At 39.3% G+C, this 21,140-nt stretch overlaps 1 protein-coding gene across 5 annotated transcripts in view; it reads right to left on the bottom strand.

Annotated features, from left to right (window-relative positions):
* The window catches only part of CDKL5 (cyclin dependent kinase like 5), a 129,799-nt gene extending 110,310 nt beyond the window's left edge, over nt 1–19,489 (bottom strand). For 3 of the 5 annotated variants that reach the window (XM_077781624.1, XM_077781627.1, XM_077781628.1), the window contains exon 1: nt 19,416–19,489. The gene's annotated coding sequence lies outside the window, so the exon portion shown is untranslated. Of the gene's footprint in view, nt 1–18,465; nt 18,723–19,173; nt 19,346–19,415 lie in introns of those variants that run through there. The other 2 variants (XM_077781626.1, XM_077781625.1) reach the window with 2 other exon arrangements.
* Nucleotides 19,490–21,140: the final 1,651 nt, after the last annotated feature.

Here is a 21,140-nt window from a genome sequence, read left to right as displayed (position 1 = left end):
AAAATTCTTCCCTTACAAGGCCTCTTCTAACATCCCTCTCCCATTTCAGCATATATGGACAGCCAGCTCTGGCACAGTAAAAAACACAGCCCTAATAAAATTAATTTTAAGTTTTTTAACTGTTTCAAAACTGATGCCTGCACTACTTACCTTTTACAATAAGACTGACAAGGTACAATTCAAAGGCTACCTAATTACATCCACATATCAAAGAACTGCTCAACAGCTTTTCCTCAGAGATACCTGAGGAGGAAAAAGCCCTAGTACAAGCATGTCCACTTGTAGGTATCATGTGTCTATTATAACATTTAATATTACTTCACATAAAACAATATAAATCAGGGGAGAGAGACAGTATTTGCAGTCCTCTCCCCAGGTACATAATTTGAGTATAACCATAATTGAAACAATTGCCTCTGACCTGCTTATGGTTCTTCCATCATGATGATTTAATTCATCATAATGAATTTTAAAAATGTTCTCTCTTTCTCAGACTTCCTGAGGCTTTCAGGAACCTCAAATTCCCCCACTGTATTAAAAAAATGTGTTCTATTTATGGCATCTGCTTGATGCTGACAGACAGGACAGTGTCCAAAAAATTATTTTAGTGCACCACAGTCCCAATACAAAATTGTGCAAGAGCAGGTAAAGGCAACAGTAAAAACTTCTTCACATGATCATCTGCTCACAGTTTATGAATCTGTCCAAAACACACTGCTTTAGACCATGTTATAAATGCAGTATGCAAAAGACTCATTTAAGAGTCAAACAACTTCATTTAGGGAATTCCTCATCTAGAATTCCTTGAGGATTTTTTAAGGCAAATATACTATTCACCATTAGAAAATGGAAAGTACCTTGCTATCACACTCAATCACTCAGAGATTTAGGAGAGGTGAGAGCAAACACCTAAAACTTCCCATTTAAAACAAAACCATCAATAACCCAGTAATTCACAATGAACAGCACAAGACTCATAACCTGAGCAAAGGCTAAGAGTAGTACTTCCAAATATCTAAATTAAAAAAAAAAATAAAGCAAATATTTATTACCCACTTTCTAATTAATGAGCAGGGAAATATACCATCACTCTTTCTCCACTATTTGCTCCTAGTACTGGTTCTTCTACTTCCCTTGAGGTTCACCTTGTGCTTTACACAAGACAGAAAGTTTCCTCACAGATACCAATGCCGATTCTAAATGAAGAAAGTAAAAACCCTAATCTGTGACACTAAAAAATGTACCTGCTAAATATGGAATCAGAGTAAGTACCAACACATCTAGGTTACCAAATCCTTCTAAAAATCCCTCCCTGCTAAGAAAGTAAACAGGCAATGTCTTCAAAAAAATTACGCACTTTTCATTAACTTGGAATCTGTTTCTTTAAAAGAAGGGGTGGAGGCTACATATCTTTAGATGCTCTTTATCTCTTTAAACCAAAAGTAAATCATTAACACCAGTAAGACCTGCAGACCATAGGTATTTCAAATATTTGTGGCTCTGCTGACTAGTAGTACGAGTCTATATGAAGTATTGACATCAGCCTAAAAAACGGAGCTTTACTAAGATCCAATCTCCAGAGAACAGTAAAAAAGTTACATTTGATTAACCACAAGTCTACCAAATCCAGCATGTGGTTTCTGTCAACATCCAAGAGGTAATAATGAACACTACAAGCGGGAAAAGACAACCCTTAATACTCTCCCAAAGACTCTCCCTATACAGACACAGCCCCCAAACATTTGTTCTCACTGTCTTTGAGTGAGATAATCACTTTCTCAGATCTAGATTTCAGTACAGCCCTGTTTTGTACATTTTAACAAAACACTGTTTACTTAACAAAATACCCCAGAAACTAAAAGGAGCATAATATCATACCATGTTGATAACAAGACAGTTGTAACAAGAAACGTAATTTAATACAAGAATAATTTACCAAATAGAGATTTGTAAGTAAAACCTAGTTTAGCTCAAACTTGATATTACCATCCTTACACACAAATTTTTGGATTTATGCCAGACTGAAGCAGTTCATTAGAGTAGTTACTCAAGGTCTTAAAACCTATTAGCCTTACTAAGGAGTAAAAAGAGTATCACTCTACAGAACAGAACAAGCTAAAAAGCAAACTGCCTTAGCTAACCAGAAGTCACAATAGCCAATTGAAAATGACTGAGTAATAAATCAGATATATGTTAAAAAGATATTTTTTTCTAAAAATGTCACATTCATTACTGAAAGGCCACAAAGCATCTACCCTTTTTGAAGAACCTAAAGTGGGTCCTTGTCAAGAGAAAAGGTTAGGGTGCCAGAGCAACTAATACAGGGTTAAAGGATTTTTCACCCACAATATCCCACATGAAGTGCAAAACAATTAAAGCATTCCGTTCTACCATGTCTTCAGACTGCTTTCACTGAATACTGAAAGCACTGCTAGGTGGTATCTGTCTGCTAGAACACAGGAACCCAGAAATTTCAAAAATTATTAAGTTATAGCTGTAGTTGCAACTTGTCTGTGTTCTTATGACTTCATCTAGTCAGGAGTGATTATTCTCATTTTACCAGAGTGCTGTTTAAGTGCAGCAATCCAGCTGTAATGACAAATTTGAACTGTGGAAGCAGAAGAGGGCAGGTGGAAAAGGAAGAATAGCCAGCTTATGCACCTATATTCAAGGCAAACAAAGTGAGCTTGCCCATGATACAAAATTGGAAGGAGCTGTTGACTTCTAAGGCAGGGACGCCCTGCAGAGAGATCTGCACAAATCAGAGAACTGGGCAAGCACCAATCCTATGAAGTTTAACAAGGGCAAATGCCAGGTTCTGCACCTGGGGTGGGGCAATCCTGTGTTGGGGAGATTTAGATTAGATATTTGGAAAAGGTTCTTCACCCAGAAGGTGGCTGGGCACTGGAACAGGCTCCCAGGGAAGTGGTTACAGCACCAAGCCTGACAGAGCTTGGCAAGTGTTTAGATGCTCTCAGTCACCAGGTGGGATTCTTGAGGTGTCCTGTGCAGGGCCAGGAGACGGACTCTATGATCCTTGTGGGTCCCTTCCAACTCAGGACATTTTATAATTCTAATAATTCCCCCTCTTCCTTTCAATTGCTTCAAAAATCAACAGCTTTTAATGTTGTGAAATTTTCATTTAAGTTTACTACCAGAAATAGAACATCCACTATCTGCTTATGCCTTCAAATAATTAATCTGCCTTTTTTTCAGATTTTTAACATCAAAAAAAACCTATTACCTTTTGACATTAGTCTTTTGAAACACTCTTCTGTAGAAGTGATCTAATAGTTATTAAGTGTAATTTTATCAATTTAAATTTAACTAGAATGGAAATTGAAAAGAGTGTTTTCAGTAGTTTAAGAAGTGCAGATTACTTGATTCATTCATCTCAACATTCATTAAGGGTTACAATTAAATTGTTTTAATATGAAAGTCTTCCTGAGAAGGCAAAGACATTTATTTCTGGTTTGAAAGCATTTCTTTACCTGATAGAAAAGCATAGAACAATATGGAACTACCATTCTCAGTATTTTCTGATCTTTTTAAATTTATTTCCATTGCTTAGCACACAAACATGATTAACAACAGAATCCTACACTCACCACCAAATAAAATTCCTTGTAAAAAGAACTGATCCTAAATAATATATTTTCTTTCATACACCTTGTATCTATCATAAATATGCAGTGTGAGCAAGTATTATACAGACACAGTTGTGGAAAACATAGACAAAAGACTAATATTGAAGACACTGTCACATGATCTTCTGCTGCAAAATAAACCCCATAGGCAGTAATAGTGACTTTTCATTCTCAGGCAATGAATAGAGAGCACAAGTTCATATGTGTATGATTTCCACTTATGACATATACCTTTACAAAAATTAATAAGCTTTAAAACCTGCTGACGCTGATCTCAATTCCACCATATATTAAGCTAGCTACTGGGAAGTGCAGCAGAACAACAGTAGAGCTTCCATATGTAGAAGATGACTAACAAAGCAGAACTTCCTACACCTCCAACCCACCAGCAGAGCCTAACAAATAGTGTCAGTTTTACATACAGGTATCATTCTTCTAGAGATGAATGATTTCCTGCATATTCCCTTCCTTCAGAGTACCTGATCAATGCACTATTTTCTCATCTGAAACAAAAACTTGACTATCAGCATCTTCAGTTAATTTAGGACAGACACCTTGCATCGTTCTATGTTTTCTGGGATATTTGACAGGAAATAAGACTTTGGGGAATAATTCTAGTTCAGTATTTCATTTTATTACTGCCACCGTTATGGATAAGTTATCACAGGCACATCTTTCAAAAAAATACCAAGGCTAGAGTTTTTTTATTCTTCAAAATGTGACTGTGTGTTGTAAATATCTAAAGGTGTTAGAACATCAGCTGGAATAAAAGACAACTAGCTAATTAGTTCCAGTCCTTTTTTTCCCCTTTTAGTTCAATTGATAGGACATAGTCCACTCTAAATTTCAAAATATGTTTTCTTCACATTTCAACTGAAGAGCTTCAAAACCCTATTTGAGGAATAAAACCAGGCAGAGAAAGAAAAAAACAAAAATATTAAAACCCCACATAGCATACTAAATACTTCTCTTAAGATCATCTTACAGTCACAAACCATATGCACAGTATTTCTCTATCATGCAAGTGGACTATTTATAAGAATGTAATGCTGTTTAAGGAAAAAATTAAAAAGAGTTAGGCTTCACTTCAGGGTTACACAGGGCTTGAAACTTCAGAGAAACAGAAATTGACTGAATTGAGTTTACACTTTTGTTTTCATCTAGTGAAAAGGAACATAAATGAACTGCAGAAGACTTTTTTCTATTTGATACAGCACAAAGCTGGCATTTAAACATGAAGTTCTTAAATGGTAAAAAAAACACAGAAGTGTAGATCTTGATATATCATCAGGATTTTTTTCCAAACTTAAGTTTTCTTCCTTCCTCTCTCTAAACTCCTACAAAATTTCAGAACTGTAGAAGCCTATCAAACAGAATAACCCACACTGGAAAACCAAAGAACTACAGTGTTTTGCAGACGTGGAAGAGCAGATCTTATTAAAGGTATACTTCACACTATTGAAAAAGCAAGTTAGCCTGCTGTTTCTGCATTACATTATTTTTAAATGTGTTTATAGATGTACTACAGCACCACACTTCCCCCTCCTCCCCCAGTTCCACAAGAAATGCTTCAATGCTTCCCCTCCTGGTACTTCCACATCCTATCACCTCATTCATCAGTTATTGCTTTGCTTTTTGTTTTCTTCATTTTTACGTAAGTACAATGGAACTGCAAAGCTAGAAATGTAAAGTTTATGTAACTATGACTTAATTACTACCAGGCCTTTAATCTTCAAGAAAAAAATACTGAAATCATAGTGGGATTTTGTGTCCCAGTAAGAAGAACAAATGCATTATGCAGTTGAATGGCTTTAAATTTTTTTAAATGGAGAAAAAAGTGAAGGACATTACTGGAACTTTAGGGAGAAATTACAATTATCACTGAATAAAAGAGCTCAGCATACCTTAGTATTCTATCTTAAAAGGAGTCTACAACCTAGTGAGACTTTTTAGGTTTGGTTTCTATTCAATATCCTTCAATGCTGAACCAAGAACTCCACTACCAAAAAGGAGAAAATTAAGGAGTTCCAAATAACTTTCTGTGTACAGAGACAGGGGCAGGGACACTGAGGAGTGCTCAGAACATCCCATCTTATGCCACTGCAAAGCTGCAAAACCTATCTAAAATGTCTTCTCAGTATAGACACCAGCAAAACTCATTTCCACTTAACCTTCTGGCAGAAGTAGAATAGATAAAAACTACTGCAGTTCATATCCTTCAGCTCTGATTCCACTAATCTGTGCCTCTGCTGCAAGAAATACTTAAAATAGAGGGATAGTTAATAGCATTACCAGGTAAATAGGGAAAATTATGTTGTTTATTTTGCAAAAGTGCTACTGTTTATATAAAGGAAGCATCACAAACAAGTGCTAAAGAAAATACTGACCACTTTTTAACCTTAAAACTGTATAAGCAATAGCATATGAACAGTGGGGAATAAAAGACTAAAGCTGCCACCCTGATCAGAGCCAAGCAACAAAGGTGAAAACCACATAGCAACTTCAGATACAACCCATGTTCACAGTTTATACCAAGCAGCATAAGCCTGCTACAGATTTCTGTTTTCTCAAGGTTAGCTCCAGTTTGTATTTCTCTATCTTCTTTCATAAATCTCTTCCAGGAACCCATGCAAAACAAGGCAAGTAAACAAGTCCATTGATGGAAACCAAAGTATATTTTCAGGTCATGCTCAGCACAACTCCTTATACAGCACAGATTTCTATTTTGTCCCCACTCTTTCCAAGTTTAATATATTTTATTTACACCACTTAATGACTTTGAACAATTGGTCAGTCCTTTATACCATGGTACACAATGCTTTTATTACCTAAACTCCTTGAAGACACAGGGGCAGTGTATTATATTCCACAATTCTAGTAGACTTTTAAGCAAAAAGTTCACAGTACTGGTTTGGAAACAGGGACTCTCAAAAATGTGACAGAAAATATACAGCTTTCATCACAGAACAAATGCAGGTAAGTAACTCTTATCCAACACTTAAAACTAAATCTGTTTCTCACTAACAAAGGACAAATTCCTGTTTTCATGTAATACTTCTGTTGTGAGGGAAGGGTCATAAAGATGAATGTTTAACAGTGTTTAGAATTTAATTCAGGTATGCTGGGTTCACAGTATTTTCGGAAAACAGTAATGAACCAAAGTAAGCCTTAGTCAATGGCTGCACCCTAGAATTTACTCACCTGGAATTGAGTCGAGTTGCTACCTTGACTTATATTCCACCTTTTGTTAGCACTCCAGTCATAGCTGTACCATAAATAGCTAGCACTGGCACATGCACAGTTTTCTGTCCCCCCACTACTAACATCTTAACTTGAAATCAATTTGGAAACTTATTTTATATGTTTTGCCTTCAGAAGTATTACATTTCTCTTAGGTACTGCAGTGCAACTGATCAACCTCTGCTTTCATCTTTTTTTTTTTTTTTTTTATAGATTAGTTTGAGTTTTTTCTTCTTTTCCTTTGGTTTTGCTTCTAATTATATGGCACTATGGTTTTACTCAGATGGAATTATTAGAAAGCATCTTGAGTTATAAAAAAAGTGATAAACACAGCATCCATTACTTTACTCTGTATTGTTAAGGAACAATATTTAAAAGAGAATGCCTACTTGTCTTCATTTAATCCGAGAAAATTAAAAAAGACTTATCAAATTGAAGTATTTAAGTATACACGTATTCCAGATTACTTTATTGAACACTATTTAAAAACAATTATTGATGTTCCAGTAATCCATATACCTTTTGGACAATTTCTTTTCAGCTCATATATTTTGGAGGCATATTTAAAAAACAACAACCACAACAACAAAATCCAAGCAAACAAACAAAACAATCAGGAGAAAATAAGCTCTTAGCATGGTATTATTTGGTACTTAAATATTCCATTAAAGCATTCTGTAATTTAAAATAATCTGATTTTTGTAACAAACAATTTAATAGCTTGATTTACAATAAAACTGCAGAGCATTAATGGTGTATTTTGCAGACTTTTGTACTTATAAAGTCAATCTTAAAGTACACATCTCAGGACATTATCTGGCCTACAGATGCTTAGGTGCTCAGCACCATTTACTGTTCTTCCAGTAGCCCTACAGAACCCAAATGTGAACACACACTACACTGCAGTAATAACCTTGTGCTTTTGCTTGCAACATGTAACTGGACAAAAGCAGGGTTATCAAACATTGAAAAAGATCTCAGCTTTCAATATTTTACTTCCAGATTCTAACTTCAGGTTAAAGCATACAAACATGTCACTTCTGCTCTGGTATGATGCCAAAAATCTGTTCTATGTAACTACCAGGCATTTGCAGACATTAAGTAATTCACATCACGTTCATAATTATTTCTGATTTACAGCAGAGAACTTCACCACAACAGTCAGCCATATGTAATTTAATGTGTCCTGCAGTTCCTCAATAAAATAGCACAGTCTATTAGAGAAGGGAAAGGAAGTTTGGAAAAAAATTTACCATGCATCATACAAACGCCATTGATCCTAAAGGTCCATTTTAGTCTTTATCTATCACTGCACCTCAAATAAGATTCAATTATTTCAGCTTCACAGGTGGACTGGCTTTTCATTCCAAGAGCTATGAATGAGCCATGAAATGATTTTTAAAAATGCAAATTAACATTGTACAAATAGATATGCTACATACCAAACTGTCAAATCCCACACTTTAAACATCAAACTGAATCTGCAGCTCCCTGGTTTAAATCTTTAGCACATATCCTCTCTAACATTAGCAACACATCACAAGGACTGCTATCCATAGTGTAATGCTATACTTGAGCAGTACAGCTCACCTGGTGTTCCACCTTGAGCAGGAACACTCCAGGCCAGTGGGAACCTTATCCACAGAGGCAACTTCTCACCACAGCCTTGTACCAGACCCTTCTCGATCACATGGACCAGAATAATGCACACAGTCTTCCATATTCCCCAACACGTCTCTCTCAATGTCAGGGCTCCACAGCAGATTAAAAATCTGTAAATATGCTCAACAGACCAGTCTCGCTTTCATCCCTGCTTCCATTTCACTACTGCAACCCAGCTTCCACTGTTTCACTCAGCACTGTATGCAATATCAGCTTTAAGAGTAGGAAATACACAGTATTTCCCTAAGTATTAGCTACATGCACAGGTGCTGAAGTGGTCAGGTCATTCATCTGTACAGTAACTTCCAGAAGCATTAGGTTTTACCTTTGGGATTCAGCCATGTAAAAACACATTCTTATTTTCATGCATTACATTCATGAATTTGTAACGTTGCTTCCATCAACCTTGTATATTCAACACTAGAAGTTATTCCCCAAATTTGGGGATCGGAATGGTTTTGGATTGCTAAAAGTGCAAGGGACTTAGCAAATTGGAGGGAACCGATATGTTGTAACTATTTCTGTACAAGTTACATAGTGATTAAAAAATCATCAAAGTATCAGAAAGTGAGCAAGAAAGATCCCAATATACTTTGACACTCACAAAGAGAAAGTTAGAACTGTTATTAACAAATTATTTTAAAATCTGAGCTATTGAAAAGGTGTAAAACCAGGATTTTTAAAGATTATCCATTGATCTTAAAATGGGAAAGTAAAGTTGCTGGTGTAAACAGTTTATTTTTTAAATAACTGAACAATCTCTTCTCGCTAGCATTGAAGCTTTATGTCGACTAATTCTTTAAGGACAGCTTACCTCCTCTTGGTTAATTTCTTTGAAGACAGAGAGATAACAAGCTTGATCTGCCTTCCATTCTCAGTGAAATAGCCAACAATAGCTCAAATGTTATTTTAAGTGACTACAACTGGAACAGTCAAACGAAAGGTCACCCATTTTACTGGTATGGAAAAATACAGGATTGGCCTCCAAGCCTCCCAGGGCTGTTCAGTAGTTTGTATGATCAAAGGCAAGCAGACATTGACCTTAATACAAATGTCTTCCTATCTCCCCTCAACCATACATATTACTTGCAATTCAATTTTAATCATTGTATTTTACAGAGATTTATGTAAGCAAATGTGATTTATCTCAGAAGAAAAAAAAAACAAAAACAAAACACCTCCAAGCATCCAAAGTTCTAGTTAAAACAATCTTAAGTTTCAAATACATTAATTACAAATATACATTGATTTTTTTTTTCTGTGAGTTACATCACATATTATTATTGAGTCAGCAGAAGCAACTGAAAAACAACTAGGTTAATAGATAGAAGGCCATGCCTTTTTTTTTCAGATATGTTGTTCACTCACAGAGCTTTAGGCAACTAACATGTCAATGTGAATAGAATTTACTGGAACAGATTTAATGATCTCCAAATGACAGGAATGGCTATTTGCTTGGGAAAAGCAGAGTCACAATTCACCTTCTGAAAATACCATTTTGTTACTATTATTGTGGGCATCCCACACTGTCACCTTCATACTGAATTCTGTTTTTCTTTATACCAGTAGTAAAGACTTTAAAGAGAATCAAGCAACATGTTTGCTGTCCCAAAGCTACGGATTTCTTTAAATTCTAAGCTGAAAAAAACAATTGAGCCCTCCAATTTTTTCAATAAATATTTCCATTTGATTTGCTGTGCTACAGAACCTCTTTTCTCTCTAATCTCCCTCATTTCTATAGATGAAGTTCTATGTTTGAAGTTCCAACTGGCTGGCTGACAGTCTTCTTCCTTCATCAGGTTCATATTTCTGTCACTGACTTTATAGGATATGCACCACCTCTTATCCACATGGGTCAGATGATGTTTTCTATGGCACCTATTCCTCCTTGCTCTTGATGATGGATCTAAGCCCAGCAGCTCTTTCCCCAGTTCCCTTAAAGACATGAAATTCTTTAAAAACCTAAGTTATACCATCAAACAGGTCTCTCACAGTAACTCTGGGTCCCATGACCATCCATGAGAGTAACCTTGCTTCTCACCTACAAAAACATCCCCAAATTATCACCCCTGTAACTTCCCTCCCATCATGTACATGCAATAACCTCCTGCAGCAGCATCATGACTCTCCCACTTTCCATCTGACCTTCCCCATGCACAATGGCTTTGCAGAAGGCAGCAAATGCCATGGTGGTTATTACTACAGGCCAGCCCAGACACACAGACTGGGCTTCCCAGTTTCTTGCCCAATCTCTTCTCTAACTATCTGCCTGTTTCTGTCAGACCTGTATATGCATGCAACAGGCCTGGAGAACACGGCCCCTCTACCAAAGTCAACTAAGAATTGGGCAAGCAGTTCAGAAGTTACTGGCGGAGTGGGAGGACAGGCTAATGGACAGATGGATGGACAGATGGATGGACAGATGGAACAATTGCATAAGCAACCTTCCTTCAAACTAAAATAAAACTTTGAAGTCCCACCTGTTCCACAAAGCATTTCATCAGCACTAGCCACTCCTCACTTCCAGGTTTTCTGTTTTATCATAGGCTATACAGCATAACGTAGTAGCTTTAGTCTGTAGACTTACCAGATCAACACATTCCTGACTGTACATCACAATGTACAGCCACAGCACTTCAGAAATAACTGCCTTTAAACACAAGCTGCACACAAACAAGATTTCACAGTAAAGGAGAAAAAGATTGGCTGCATAAAAAACATTATAATGGCATGTAATTTGAAACATCCTTTGTAATAATAATGCTAGCAAGGAAAGGAGAAAAAAAGCACAAACTTTTGGGGTGGGTTTTTTTTCAGGCTGTCCATTTTTTTTCCTTTTTTTTTCATTGGCGGGGGGTGTCTGTTTTGTTTTACAAGAAGTACAAAAAGAAGTAGAGAAGTAAAAATAAAGACTACTACCAATTAAAGGATCTGCAAAGGCGTCTTGCATCTCAACAGCCTAAGATTGTGTGAAGGGATAGAGAAGAAGCTGTGCTAGATGAACAGATGGATCAGGAAAGTGTGAAGAGGTCCATAAGGTAGACTGAAGTTTTAAAAGCATGAAACTTCTGAAGCCAGCATAGATTCTTGTAGGTGTTTTCATAAAAGGATTAGTTAAGGTGAGGCAACTTGGGGGTTTCTTTGGATTTTTGAAAAAGCTTATAGGTGTAGGTAGATAACAGCATACTATGTGTACACATCTGGAGTGGTAGATTTGGGAATACTCCATCCTTGTCCAACATGCAAGGCAAGGAAGACTGGAAGCATTTTTGCAGAGGTTAAGCAACCAATCTGATGGCAACATTGTGGATGCAGTAGATCAAGAGTAGAAACAAAAACAGAGGCAGATCAGAGAAAAGGGGAGGGGGGGATGTCTGCTTGCACTGAAGACATTTGGTTTGTTTTATTTAGAATTCTCTTTTAAAGAGCTCAAAAGAAAATATTGCAACAGTGTCATTACCATGAGCTGAGCAGGAAAGTGTGTTCGTTCCCCAGAAAAAGAAGAATAATTTAGTTTCACACAACTTCTTCCTACTGACATTTTAGGAATAAACATACTTCTAGGAAAACACTGCTTTTGAGCAGAAGGTCTACCTAGAAAGCCTCCTGAGGGCCCTTTTCCATCACTGATGTTAATTATCACTTCAAAATACCCTACGCAATCCTAGCAGTAGAAAGTTGGAGACGGAGTATTCTATACTTAATAGATACAGCCTCATTTCAGTAAACATCCATCCTGCAATAAAAAAAGGTTATAATTAAAAGTAGTGTATGTTCTGAGGTTCATCACTGAAAATTAGTAACAGCTACTGTCAATGCTATGAAAATTACTTAGTTTTTTACTAACAAACAGCTTTAACTTTTGGATGAATAATCCTATCTATAAATAACCCATAAGCACAATAAACCATTTTTCATCTCAAATTGTATATAACATTACAAGCAAACTTGTCTTAATGCATTATAAACCTATGCCCATCTCCTGTTCATCATCATTACATTTATACTTACACAACACAGAAAACACTGAAGAGCTTTCAGTATGCCTACCAACCATTTTGCATAACATCAACTTGAAACATCAATTAAGATACGTTAAAACCAGTTCCATATACTATGTAAGATGCTATATGTTTTGACAACTTTAAGATTTCTTCACCTCTGAAAGGGGTCACAAAGTCAAATGGTCCCTAATCCTGCATACACTCCTTCATAAACAATGCAACTAAAGTCAAACACATGCTGAACTCACGATGTGCACAAATATCTGTAGAGAGGGTTTAAGTGACTCCAGGGAATAAACAAAATGCTGCCAAGTGTTCAAAATCAAAAACCAAAAAGGAAACTTTTCCTGCAATTTGTTTTTAGCTACTGGAAAGTTTTCCTGAACACAGCAGGTTAACAGGAATTTAGAACAAGTGTAATAGGTCTGACAAGAAGAGCTTTAGCAACAGCTGACTGCAACATGCCCCCACTTTCCATGCACCTCGGTTTTGCTATTAGTATTTCAGGTAACAGCTAAAAATGCAGCCTTCAAAAACAAACACAAAACCAACGCCAAAATCAAAACAAAACCCACTCTCACCTTGAAAGAAGCAGAATAATGGAACTAAACTAACTTATTCATTAAAAATGCCTGTGACAAACCTGCAATTAACATGATATGCTGCAACGCGCAAGATACAACAAATCTCAGTGTGTCTGGTAAGGGTAAAGAGCCAGCAGAGGGTAATAGCCAAATCCTTCCAGCAGACTTCTAAAGATTGTCTACTACAGATCTCCTACCAGAACACCATCACCCAGAAATGCACCCAGATGAAAAGCAAGAAGAGAGAAGAGCAGCAGCACACACCACCGAGCATTGAGTCCCCAACACTCAGGGCACACTGGACCTTCTGCTCTACACCAGCACAGTGCTGATGTATGCTGAGGCAAACACTGGGACCTTTGGAGAAATGAATTATGTGAAAAATACATAGAAAAATAAATATGACCTTCTTAAGATTAGGAACTATAGCAGCAAGTAGAAAGCTTATAAACAAAAAATTACTATGCTATAAGGTTTAATTCAAAAGATTCTGTGCTTTCAAAACAAATATATGGAAGTACAAAGTCCCACTCGCTAGTACACGGCTTAAAAAGCTGGCAGTTATTTTGCAGCCATGAAATCAGATTGGTTTAACGAGTTAAAATATCACCCAGAAAATCGCATGCAGGCCAAACAGAAGGATCTACCCTCTCAAAGTCAGAAACTGATGAGACTGAAAAGCCCTCAATGATGTACATTCACTTACTTGGCATATAGAGTGGGACCTTACAGCCAAGGAGCTGCTCACTTCATAAGCACTAACTCAAAGCAAACTAAACACACTGGAAAACTCTGGGTGTTTCTACACCAGATAGCAATCCCAGAGAATCATGAATTTAGTAAGGACTTAAAAAAAAAAAAATCAATTTTAGGTTCCCAACTTCTCTGAATGTGATGTCAGAGACATCACATGTCAGAGTCAGCCAAAACATACTTCTAAACAGCATATTAAGTGTAAACTGTTTCTCCAAATTCACTAAGAAATGTACAATTTCTACAATACAGGATGACTTTTAAACACTGACATCTAATCATGAACAGGGAAAAGGAGTGAAAAAAAGTTTTGGTTTCATATTTAAGCTCCAAGAAAGATTTTTTTTGATACTTAATAGTTGAACAAGTATTTTATTCTCCAGAACCTTGCAGCCACATCCTCCCCTTCCTTCAGCTGAATACAGCAGTGTGTTACCATCAACATCTGTACTACTAAAGTCATCTGTACGAATATATTAACAGACACAGTGATACAATTTACTAAAATGGAGCTCTATGTGGCAGGCATACTGAAGATTCAGTTATAAGTTGATTTACACTTTGGGGGTTTTCTTCCCATCTCTTCTTTTTATTAATAATATTTCCAGGCAAGTATTCCTTTTAAGTGCCAACTACATCACTCTGTTAAAATTATATTCTTTTCTCCAAATAAGTGTCAGTGTTAAATTAAGTTATTCCATTCTTATAAGTAAATAAATTAAATTCCAAGACACTAGTAGGCAATTCCAACAGTAAAAAGCTGAGTTAGGAATTAAAATTTGAAGCCAAGCTGGAACACACAAACATCCCTGCTGAAGTGATGTTAGAAAAATAAATCTAATTACACTAAAACTAGAATTAAAAGTTTCTGGGGATCTGACAGTTCAGTATCACAGAAAGTCATCATATAATAACTATGGCTAATCCATATGCATTTTCCTAATTTTAAAACATAGCAATAGATTATTTTTACTCCACATCAGCTAAATGTAACTTATGCCTCAAACTTCACATGACTGAGAAGAGGAACACAACTAACTTGAGAGCCCATACATTCATTTCTGAAAGTGACTTTGTTTAAAGGAAACAGGAATGGAAATTCTCTGAAAGCTACCCTATCTCCAGTGAAATTCTCACAGTTCCTTCAGAGAAGGGAAGGAAAAAATACATGCAATATTTCTATAGCAACAGTTTAAGACATGCAGCACCTTTTATATTTATTTTGTTCTTTCTTTGTGACTTAGTCAAGATATTTAACACAACTATTTCTGCTATGCTAAAATATCTTCATTAACAGTGACAAAGAAATATATTACCATGTTCTAAATTTAAAAATAGTTAAAAGCTGAATACATTAGTCTTGTGAACATTCAGAACTGTAACATTTTTCCTTCATCCACATTTTTTATTATGAAACTGCATAGACTGAGCAACAGGGCTGATGTTGTAACAGTGATTGCCTCCATTTGTGTATTGGCTTAATGTTTGTTTTAATTTATATTATAAAATTAATGCTTACAGCTTCTGATGCAGAAAGATGGCATAACCATTTCACTAACAAATCTTAATCTAAATACTATAGCATCAGAGTTGAAATATAGAATTTGGAAGCAGGAAATTAATTCTATTATTCATTATATTACAAACACTCACCATTCTCATGTCAGAAATAACATCAGAATGTTTGGAATAATCTACAGTTTATAGGTTTAGCTCATGGGTAATACTAAAATTCTTCAAAATTCTCAAACAGAAATTATGACAAATATAAGGCATTCTTGTTTCTTTCCCATGATGAGCACACAGTTCACAATGACACATTTATCCTCCATGTCAACACATTTCCAGGGTAGTTCTTTCTCATTACTGTTTCATGACCCATGTTCATGCTTCGTACACAATAAGCATATAACCAAAAAAGATTTCATAAATTAGGACTCATATCCTAGTCAGAAGTTAAATAGTACCCACGAAAAGCTGTTGGTTAGGTCCTTTCTGTTCAGATTCCTACTGCTGTTATATGTTTGAGAGAGAGTGAAAGCCAGTGATTACATGTGAGCAGTTTTCACGGGTTTCCATATATAGTCAGTATTACAAACAGTTATTTTTATAGCAGCACCGAACTGACTTTTCAATATATACATAGAGGGTGTATTCTGCTTACAGAAATTACTCTGTTATTCTCCCTTGTACTTCCAGTCTTAGCTCTCCTCCCTCTCATGGTGTTGCTCCACACAACAACAGAAAGAGCCACTGCCAGTGTAAGGCCAGCCTGGGACTACAGTTCACAGAATACCAGTTTGGAAGGGACCCCAGGGATCATTTGGCTCAACTTTCCTGGAAAAAGCACAATCTAGACAAGATGGCCCAGGACCCTCTCCAGCTGTGTCTTACACGTATCCAGTGTTGGTGAAACCAACAGTTTCCTGGGAAGACTGATTATTCCTTCAGCTGACTGCTCCTATTGTGAAAAATTTTCTTCTCACGTCCCACTGAAATATCTCCAGGAATAACTGGTACCCATCACCTCTCATCTTTTCCATAGGACTCCTTGCAAAAGGGAGGCTCCATCTTCTTTGTAGCCACCCTTTAAATATAGGAACATGCTGTTAATTAGATCAGTGTTCAGTAACAGTTTCTACCAAACTAACCCAAACTTCTATTTTATAAAGAGACTCTCTTTATACTGATCATACAGTTTTTTACACTTCTCTGTAGCTGCTTCACTGGTAAAGAAGACTTATGAAATGTATAAGCTCAAGGGTTTTCTTAGGAACATACAGCTAGAGTCTGCATTTCAGTACTCAAATCTCCGAGTCTATTTATTCCCCCATTAGGAATAAATAGATAGGATAGGATTTGATAGGATCTATGAGAACATTAAAAAGGGTCTGCAATTTCTTTATTTCAACACCAAGTTTTGAAAACTAAGCCAGGCCACATCAGCTACATTAACAGGTTTATTGTAACACTCATTTTGAAGTCAGACAAAAGGAATCAAAACAATATCTAGTTTCAGCTTCCATAAAATTCCAACCTAAAACGTTAAAAAAAAAAAACTAATCATGGATTATATATCAGATTCACTAAAACTATCCACATTAAGTTAAAAAATGAGCATAATGCAAATATTTCTGAATGTGTATTTTTAAAGATAAGTGCTTTCAACAGCAGGTAATGGCAGGTCAACACCCACTGAAATTAATTCTAAAATATCTAAAACATGGTATAGCATTTTCTCCTTGCATCGTTTAACTTCTACAGCTTTAGATTTTTCCATGTTCCTATAAAATATGGTCTTTCACCAGCTGTAATGTGCCATCCAGTTCTTCTGCATGCTAGAAAAATCTAAGGAGCTAAATCAAGGCAACCAAGATTTTGACACAATTCTGATGTTATTACCTAAACACTACAGTTTCAGGTAAATACTGGGAAACAAGGACATATTCCTGAGAGTTATTCAATGTGGAGGCTTCTTGAAGCAAGAGATCTCTCCTTGAAGAACATCTTGCCAGAAGTACAAAGGGGGAGATTTTCTTTCCTACTGCCAGATGAGCAAAATGAGAGAAATTTTAAACACCCACACAACTAGAGATAGTATTTAAGTCTGCACAATAGCAAAGGCCAATACTTTTCTTATTCAATCCACCTATTAAAAATGGCACTTCGTGCTTCTACTACACACATGTATTCTATAAAAAGCTTGGTTTTTTTCATCAACTACCCATCTTTTTGCTGTTAAAAGCACACACACTAAGACAAGAACAATCTTAATGATCACACTGTTTTAGGCAAACCCAAAAGAATACCTGAAAATGCTAAATTTTGACCCACACCGCATCTGGGAACTAAATAGTTAAGTGTACACATAGACAGTAAAATAAAGTGGGACATGTAGGCTGTACTAGCCAAGGAGCCAGAATCAGCTGGCCACATACAACTTGATCTTTCATTACACTGGAAGCTGGTGGTGCTTAACAATTCCCTGAAAAACAGCAGAGAGGCATGAGGAAAACAAAAGAAACTAAGAGGACAATTTTAAACTTCTCTCATGCAATACTGCAGAGGCACTTGTGATCTGCATTTATCAGCGTGCCAATGGATTTTTCCAGCCCACCTCTGTCGTTTGAGACCTTGCAAAGCTTTACTAGATAAACATGTATTAGTAATGAATGATTCTTCCAGATGTGACCGTGACTAATGTATTACCATCCTGACAAGCCTACTGAGTACAAATCAGGTAATAGCTTCCCTCGCCCGAGGCACAGCAGCCAGGAATATGCACAATCACTACTAATTTCACCATGGCAGTGGCAGGCTGTTGCTGCCTCAGCTACCTGCCGCAGCCATGGTCGGCACTGCTCGATGCAGACAGGAGGAGGATCTCTGCGAGCAAGGCTGGAGTAGTTCAGCAACAGCGTGCAGAGCCCTCGCCTTCATAAAGAGAACGGAGCAGCTCCTTGCTCCTCCAGTCCTAGAAAAGGCATTGCTGCAGACACACAAAACCGCTGCTTGAAAAAAATCCTGTCGCCTTCCATATACTCCAAGGACAGCAACCGAGGTTTCCCTGCTCACCCGCCAATATAACAGATGAAAGCTGAGAGCAGAAGCAAGGAACAGCCCAGCGACGGGAATCCCGGCATCCCTCATCTTGCTAGCGGCTCGAGGTGAGGAACAGCCTTCTCTCCTGGGTGTTGCCCCTCTGATGCTCTCCATCACCACCTGCCTACCTTGGAACAACTAGTACGTTTTCTCACAACTGGCACCGACAATGCATGAGCCCAGCAACAGGGTTACTAATTAAAAAAATAAAACGAAAAAAAAAAAAAAAACCCAAAAAAACCCACCAAAACCACACACACACAAAAACCCCAAATCTAGCCAACAGAAAAACACTGCCTCCCCCAAATCATAATAACCTAAGGAGCATCTTTTTTAGAAAACGCCCGAAGCCCTTACAGCGCGACGGAAGAAGGTATTTAGGGAGGAAGCGGGGAGAGCTCGCGCAAGACAAGGCACACGGGCGGAATCCCGCGGGCGGAATCCCACGGGCGGAATCCCACGGGCGGAATCCTACGGGCGGAATCCCACGGGCGGAATCCCACGGGCGGAATCCCACGGGCGGAATCCCACGGGCGGCCGCTCCCCCGCCCCGCGGCACCGAGGGCGCCGCGCCCGCCGGCGCTGCCCCCGCCGAGAGGGGCGGCCGGGGACCCGCGCCCCGCCGGACCCCGCCGGGCGCCGCAGCCTCGCCCCCAGGCCCTTCCCGGCTGCTCGGTGCACCTGGGCTGGGAGCGGAGCCGGGCGCAGACCCCGCAGCCCCAGCGGGATGGGAGGAGGGCTGCAGGCGGCCGCCAGCGGCGGCTGGGGAATCACGGCTGGCGCAGGGGGACAGGCAGGGAGCCGAGGGAAGGGGGTGAGGCGCGGGGTTGCCTCGCCGCAGCAGCGGCAAGAGCCCGGCAGCCGGGCGGTGACAGGTGAGGGCGGCGGGGGCACGGGGCGAGCTCCCGGCGCAGCTCCCCTACCTGCGCTCCGCCGCTGCCGCCGCTGCCGCCGCCCCCTCGCCGCGCTCCCCCGCCCGCCGCGCGGGAACCCGCCCCCCGCCCGCACTGACGTCTCCGCGCACCAATAGCCGAGGACCGCGGTGTCCCAGGCCACGCCCATGCCGCCTCGGCCAATAGCGGCTCGCCGTGGCCCGTGGCCCCGCCCCTGGCCCCGCCCCGCCGCCCGCCCCGCTCGGTGCCGGCGCGGGTGCCGCGCAGCGGGCGCGGGGGGCGGCGCGGCCGCGGCCCCGGGGGTCGCGCTGGGCGGTCCCGGGGACAGCCCCGGTCATGGGGGACACCTCGGGACACCTCCGCAGGTGAAGGGGCGGGGGCCAGCCCTCGGCAGCAGCGCACGGCTGTGAGGGATTGTCCCTCCCTGACAGGGAGGGGGCAGGGGGCTTTTCGTGCGGGGGATTCCGCGGAACTGATGGGCTTCCTCTTTTTATTTTTTTAATTTATTTTTTTGGCATGGAAGCTGGTCCCCGCCTCCGGCGCGCCATGCCGTTTGTCACCCGGCTGCGGGGCGGGGAGGTGGGAGAAGCGCCGCAGGAGCTGCTGCTGCTTCTGCTGGATGGGTGGAGAGAAGGAGAGCGGCTGGAGACAAGGGGATGTTGAAAATCAGTGTCTCCGGAGAAAATGCCTCCAGCCCTTAAGCATTTCTCCATCCTTTTTTTACAAAACTCTCACCTGGGCTTTCAGAATCTGGCTGGTGCCTGCAAGGCTTTCACCTTTAGCTTTGCTCACACATAATAACAGTTTTAAACTAAAAGCCACTTTCCAGCCGAAATCGAGTATCAGATGTATCACGGCAAAATGTAGCTCTGCAAGTTATGGATGCTTGAACGCGACTCCCATTTTCTTGGTATGCTTCAATGGTTATTTAAATTAGAAAAATATTATGAAGCCCAGTGGACATAATATGCGGCAGAATTCAGCAATGGTTGAGTATTGCAACCAAAAATATATTTCTTCTTTAAGAATATATACCATAGAAAAATCTGCACAGACAGATAGCAGAATTTAAGGCATTGCAGTGCATAAAAATCAGGCATCTAATTTTCGTTTGTTGTTCCACACAGACTGCTTCATGAGCCTTGGGGCACTGAAGTGTTTTAGCTTGGATCAGAGATGCACTTTTGAAGTAAATGCTGTCATCATCTCTGCTAACAGTGCTGTAATTCAGAGTGTGGAGTGGTGTTGGAGTGCATGAAATAGATCCCTTTTGTACAAAGCTAAACTAATGCATTCCAGCCACAAATGAGCACTGGGTAGGACTCAAACTGGACTAGTCAAACCCCAGGAACCCCTGAGGTGAGTACAGCTCAGAGATCAGGCTCTCAGCACCAGCAGCTGCACTCCACAGGTCTGTTAGAGCTTGGTGCTTGCCAGTGAAGTTGGAGATTTGGAGCTTTGTAGTTCAGATGGAAGGTCCCAGAGGATTTCTAGTGTAACATCTGATTCCTGGTTCACAGCTGGCAGTCAACTGATACCTAAAAACTTTGATGCTTAAAAGTCTGCCGGAACTCCTAGTCCATGTATGGATCATCCAATGTTCTTGTGTCAGGAGTACATCACATCATCCACAGCTATAAAGATAACTTGAACTGAGGTAAAAAATGTGCTACCACTGCTGCTGATTCAGATATTGTCAATGGCTTTTGTGGTCCTTATTAATCTCCCTACACCTGCAACAGATTCCAGGATAGA

The sequence above is a fragment of the Lonchura striata genome, chromosome 2, assembly GCF_046129695.1.
Source record: "Lonchura striata isolate bLonStr1 chromosome 2, bLonStr1.mat, whole genome shotgun sequence".
Lineage (NCBI taxonomy): Eukaryota > Metazoa > Chordata > Aves > Passeriformes > Estrildidae > Lonchura > Lonchura striata.
This window is presented reverse-complemented; position numbering and strand designations above follow the sequence as displayed.